The 6,077-nt window shown below is 28.0% G+C and overlaps 1 long non-coding RNA gene across 1 annotated transcript; it reads left to right on the top strand.

Annotated features, from left to right (window-relative positions):
• Positions 1–1,127: 1,127 nt before the first annotated feature.
• Positions 1,128–1,849, top strand: LOC131606186 (uncharacterized). The gene is made up of 2 exons (XR_009284756.1): positions 1,128–1,226; positions 1,557–1,849. It is a non-coding gene; the product is annotated as an uncharacterized LOC131606186 (long non-coding RNA).
• The last annotated feature ends 4,228 nt before the right edge of the window (positions 1,850–6,077 follow it).

Here is a 6,077-nt window from a genome sequence, read left to right on the forward strand (position 1 = left end):
GAGCGGTTTATGCACGGGGAAAGTATAAGCAAGAAGCAACATCCGTTGAAAAGAACTATTACCTTTAGTTAACTTTTGCTAATGTAAGTGTTAGCACTAAAATGTTTCGATTTCTTCGAATTACAATGGTTATTTACAGGAAAAGGAAATAAAAAAGGAAATTGTTTTAATTGAGGGGCTTGATAAGTTGTGGAATATTGCTCCTACTCTTACATCATTTAACTATACAAAAACGCGACAAAATCATTACAAAATCTAAAAAAAACCGTTGTCTTTAATAGTATAAATGGTTTTCTGGAAGTGCCAAAACCAAGGCGTTGCTCTGGCCTTTAGGAAAAAATTTAACCGACGACAATACCTTGTTTAAAACCGTTGTTGTAGTTTTATTTCTAGAAAGATCTCAAATAGCAACGGTTGGAAACCAGTTTCAAATAAAAACCGTTGCAATTGTGGTTTTAAAAAGAGCGACTATTTTATGGGATATAGCAACAAACTTTAATAGTTGTGACTCTAAACCGTTCTAAAAGATGCATCTCTTAAATTTAGCTGTAGGGGATTTATAGAAAATATTTGGGTGTTAACAAATGTCACGTGTTCGGACATTTGTGTGAAGTTTAACCATTTAATTTTAACATAATTTGTAATTTGATGAAAATTTAAATAACTCCTATGGTATTTGACTCAATTTTTTATTTGTCATTGGGTTGAAATAGAGTGATATATTTCTATTACAAATTTATTAATTTTTAATATCATATTAATAACCTCAATTAACCTATATGTTTAATATTTATATATTACACATAATTTTAAGTATTTACCAGTCTATTTATAATATTTTAATCATTAAAATTGATTTAGATATCAAACCATATATTAATGAATAATATCATTTTATATTCCTCTCTCAATTCAATAGGAAATGAAAATTATTTTCAATATTATCAAATTTTAATTATTTAAATCTAACCTATCTTTAATGTGTTCGTATTGATTTTACTTTAATATTCAATTTTTAAATATATATATAAACTTAATAGTCAAATGAGATATCGAAAAATAATAATGCTAATACATTTGTCAGGTCTATATATATAATAGAAATTATGTTAGTCATACTCGTTACTAACAAATAAAACATAAGTTGAAATCTGATAAAATGGTCTATCACACCAACCAATCTTATCTTTTGGGTGTTCTATGCCTTGTCTTGATGGTTAGCTCAGGTAGAAATGGAGTGTTGTCTTTATTTATGAATTTCATTTTCGAAATAGAATTTACTAGCTCCAATTTTTTTTAATTAGACACATATTGCATGTTTATATTCAAAAGAATGTAAAAAAGACACTTTTTGAAAATTTATGTGAATGATTATCTCTTTTAAGAAGTTGTATTTTTTTTAAATTTACGTTTAAACAAGTTAGTTTGATTAATAACAATTCAAGTATGGTTTAGTCAATTCATAGGTTAAAATAACATTAGATTAATATATTTTTTATGGAAAACTATTGAAGCAATGCGACACAGTTGCTAATTCTAAATTTTGGCTGATTCAGGATTGGTTACCAGTATTTTGGTTCTTCCCGAAGGAGTATGTATAGGGCCTTGCGTTGCAACGTGCGACCAGGATTGTCGCGGTAAAGGATTTGGAAAAGGTGGACAATGTTATACTCATCTTGAGAAGACAACCTGTTGTTGTTTTCACTAATGAATTCTGTTGTATGAGGGCATTACAAATAATAAAACGTGCACTTGAACTTAGTTTTGGAACTTAGTCTTTGTAAGAAATTTGTGTAAACCTTTAAATTTTAATAAACATTATTATTAATAAGTGCAATTTTAAATGAAATATATTTTATTTGCATTCTCTTTTTTCATGAGTTATTACCTAATTAATTTAATGGTTTGTGTCTTAAAGCTGAATACAAAAAGATGTTTTATGGTTATAGGAAATGAGGATTCCTTGAAAGCACACCATTTTTTTGTACATGTGTAGTATGTGAGAGTGGATTTAAAGACATCAGATAAAATAATCATTTAAATTTTGCAAATATTCTGATTTAAAATTCTTAATAAGAGATAGTTAAGTATTTGGTCAAAATAATGGGTGATGAAGTATATTTTAAATTGGGTTTTGAAGAAACTCCTTATTCATATCCTTCTAATGATGTTTATTTAAAAAAATCACCGCTGCATAATTAATTAGATCTTCAAATGAATGTTTTTAAAAACTAGAAAGGTCATCAAACCGAAGAGGGAATATTGTCACTGGTTCATTAGACAAACCACTGGGTCACAGCTCAAACCACATGACTAAGCCGGATTACCGGGTTGAATAAACCATACGTTGGAGCCCAGAAAATACCAAGAGTGAAAAATCTCTCGAATGACGATGATGTCGCCATCAAATATTACTTTATTAAGAGAAAACGTCGATAAAACCTTAAAGGAACAAAAATATGGTCGTCACAACCAAATTCGAGTTCGAGAGCGGTTTATGCACGGGGAAAGTATAAGCAAGAAGCAACATCCGTTGAAAAGAACTATTACCTTTAGTTAACTTTTGCTAATGTAAGTGTTAGCACTAAAATGTTTCGATTTCTTCGAATTACAATGGTTATTTACAGGAAAAGGAAATAAAAAAGGAAATTGTTTTAATTGAGGGGCTTGATAAGTTGTGGAATATTGCTCCTACTCTTACATCATTTAACTATACAAAAACGCGACAAAATCATTACAAAATCTAAAAAAAACCGTTGTCTTTAATAGTATAAATGGTTTTCTGGAAGTGCCAAAACCAAGGCGTTGCTCTGGCCTTTAGGAAAAAAATTTAACCGACGACAATACCTTGTTTAAAACCGTTGTTGTAGTTTTATTTCTAGAAAGATCTCAAATAGCAACGGTTGGAAACCGGTTTCAAATAAAAACCGTTGCAATTGTGGTTTTAAAAAGAGCGACTATTTTATGGGATATAGCAACAAACTTTAATAGTTGTGACTCTAAACCGTTCTAAAAGATGCATCTCTTAAATTTAGCTGTAGGGGATTTATAGAAAATATTTGGGTGTTAACAAATGTCACGTGATCGGACATTTGTGTGAAGTTTAACCATTTAATTTTAACATAATTTGTAATTTGATGAAAATTTAAATAACTCCTATGTTATTTGACTCAATTTTTTATTTGTCATTGGGTTGAAATAGAGTGATATATTTCTATTACAAATTTATTAATTTTTAATATCATATTAATAACCTCAATTAACCTATATGTTTAATATTTATATATTACACATAATTTTAAGTATTTACCAGTCTATTTATAATATTTTAATCATTAAAATTGATTTAGATATCAAACCATATATTAATGAATAATATCATTTTATATTCCTCTCTCAATTCAATAGGAAATGAAAATTATTTTCAATATTATCAAATTTTAATTATTTAAATCTAACCTATCTTTAATGTGTTCGTATTGATTTTACTTTAATATTCAATTTTTAAATATATATATAAACTTAATAGTCAAATGAGATATCAAAAAATAATAATGCTAATACATTTGTCAGGTCTATATATATAATAGAAATTATGTTAGTCATACTCGTTACTAACAAATAAAACATAAGTTGAAATCTGATAAAATGGTCTATCACACCAACCAATCTTATCTTTTGGGTGTTCTATGCCTTGTCTTCATGGTTAGCTCGGGTAGAAATGGAGTTTTGTCTTTATTTATGAATTTCATTTTCGAAATAGAATTTACTAGCTCCAATTTTTTTTAATTAGACACATATTGCATGTTTATATTCAAAAGAATGTAAAAAAGACACTTTTTGAAAATTTATGTGAATGATTATCTCTTTTAAGAAGTTGTGTTTTTTTTAAATTTACGTTTAAACAAGATAGTTTGATTAATAACAATTCAAGTATGGTTTAGTCAACTCACAGGTTAAAATAACATTAGATTAATATATTTTTTATGGAAAACTATTGAAGCAATGCGACACAGTTGCTAATTCTAAATTTTGGCTGATTCAGGATTGGTTACCAGTATTTTGGTTCCTCCCGGAGGAGTATGTATAGGGCCTTGCGTTGCAACGTGCGACCAGGATTGTCACGGTAAAGGATTTGGAAAAGGTGGACAATGTTATACTCATCTTGAGAAGACAACCTGTTGTTGTTTTCACTAATGAATTCTGTTGTATGAGGGCATTACAAATAATAAAACGTGCACTTGAACTTAGTTTTGGAACTTAGTCTTTAAAAGAAATTTGTGTAAACCTTTAAATTTTAATAAACATTATTATTAATAAGTGCAATTTTAAATGAAATATATTTTATTTGCATTCTCTTTTTTCATGAGTTATTACCTAATTAATTTAATGGTTTGTGTCTTAAAGCTGAATACAAAAAGATGTTTTATGGTTATAGGAAATGAGGATTCCTTGAAAGCACACCATTTTTTTTGTACATGTGTAGTATGTGAGAGTGGATTTAAAGACATCAGATAAAATAATCATTTAAATTTTGCAAATATTCTGATTTAAAATTCTTAATAAGAGATAGTTAAGTATTTGGTCAAAATAATGGGTGATGAAGTATATTTTAAATTGGGTTTTGAAGAAACTCCTTATTCATATCCTTCTAATGATGTTTATTTAAAAAAACCACCGCTGCATAATTAATTAGATCTTCAAATGAATGTTTTTAAAAAGTAGAAAGGTCATCAAACCGAAGAGGGAATATTGTCACTGGTTCATTAGACAAACCACTGGGTCACAGCTCAAACCACATGACTAAGCCGGATTACCGGGTTGAGTAAACCATACGTTGGAGCCCAGAAAATACCAAGAGTGAAAAATCTCTCGAATGACGATGATGTCGCCATCAAATATTACTTTATTAAGAGAAAACGTCGATAAAACCTTAAAGGAACAAAAATATGGTCGTCACAACCAAATTCGAGTTCGAGAGCGGTTTATGCACGGGGAAAGTATAAGCAAGAAGCAACATCCGTTGAAAAGAATTATTACCTTTAGTTAACTTTTGCTAATGTAAGTGTTAGCACTAAAATGTTTCGATTTCTTCGAATTACAATGGTTATTTACAGGAAAAGGAAATAAAAAAGGAAATTGTTTTAATTGAGGGGCTTGATAAGTTGTGGAATATTGCTCCTACTCTTACATCATTTAACTATACAAAAACGCGACAAAATCATTACAAAATCTAAAAAAAACCGTTGTCTTTAATAGTATAAATGGTTTTCTGGAAGTGCCAAAACCAAGGCGTTGCTCTGGCCTTTAGGAAAAAATTTAACCGACGACAATACCTTGTTTAAAACCGTTGTTGTAGTTTTATTTCTAGAAAGATCTCAAATAGCAACGGTTGGAAACCGGTTTCAAATAAAAGCCGTTGCAATTGTGGTTTTAAAAAGAGCGACTATTTTATGGGATATAGCAACAAACTTTAATCGTTGTGACTCTAAACTGTTCTAAAAGATGCATCTCTTAAATTTAGCTGTAGGGGATTTATAGAAAATATTTGGGTGTTAACAAATGTCACGTGTTCGGACATTTGTGTGAAGTTTAACCATTTAATTTTAACATAATTTGTAATTTGATGAAAATTTAAATAACTCCTATGGTATTTGACTCAATTATTTATTTGTCATTGGGTTGAAATAGAGTGATATATTTCTATTACAAATTTATTAATTTTTAATATCATATTAATAACCTCAATTAACCTATATGTTTAATATTTATATATTACACATAATTTTAAGTATTTACCAGTCTATTTATAATATTTTAATCATTAAAATTGATTTAGATATCAAACCATATATTAATGAATAATATCATTTTATATTCCTCTCTCAATTCAATAGGAAATGAAAATTATTTTCAATATTATCAAATTTTAATTATTTAAATCTAACCTATCTTTAATGTGTTCGTATTGATTTTACTTTAATATTCAATTTTTAAATATATATATAAACTTAATAGTCAAATGAGATATCAAAAAATAATAATGCTAATACATTTGTCAGGTCTATATATATAAT

The sequence above is a fragment of the Vicia villosa genome, linkage group LG5, assembly GCF_029867415.1.
Source record: "Vicia villosa cultivar HV-30 ecotype Madison, WI linkage group LG5, Vvil1.0, whole genome shotgun sequence".
Taxonomy (NCBI): domain Eukaryota; kingdom Viridiplantae; phylum Streptophyta; class Magnoliopsida; order Fabales; family Fabaceae; genus Vicia; species Vicia villosa.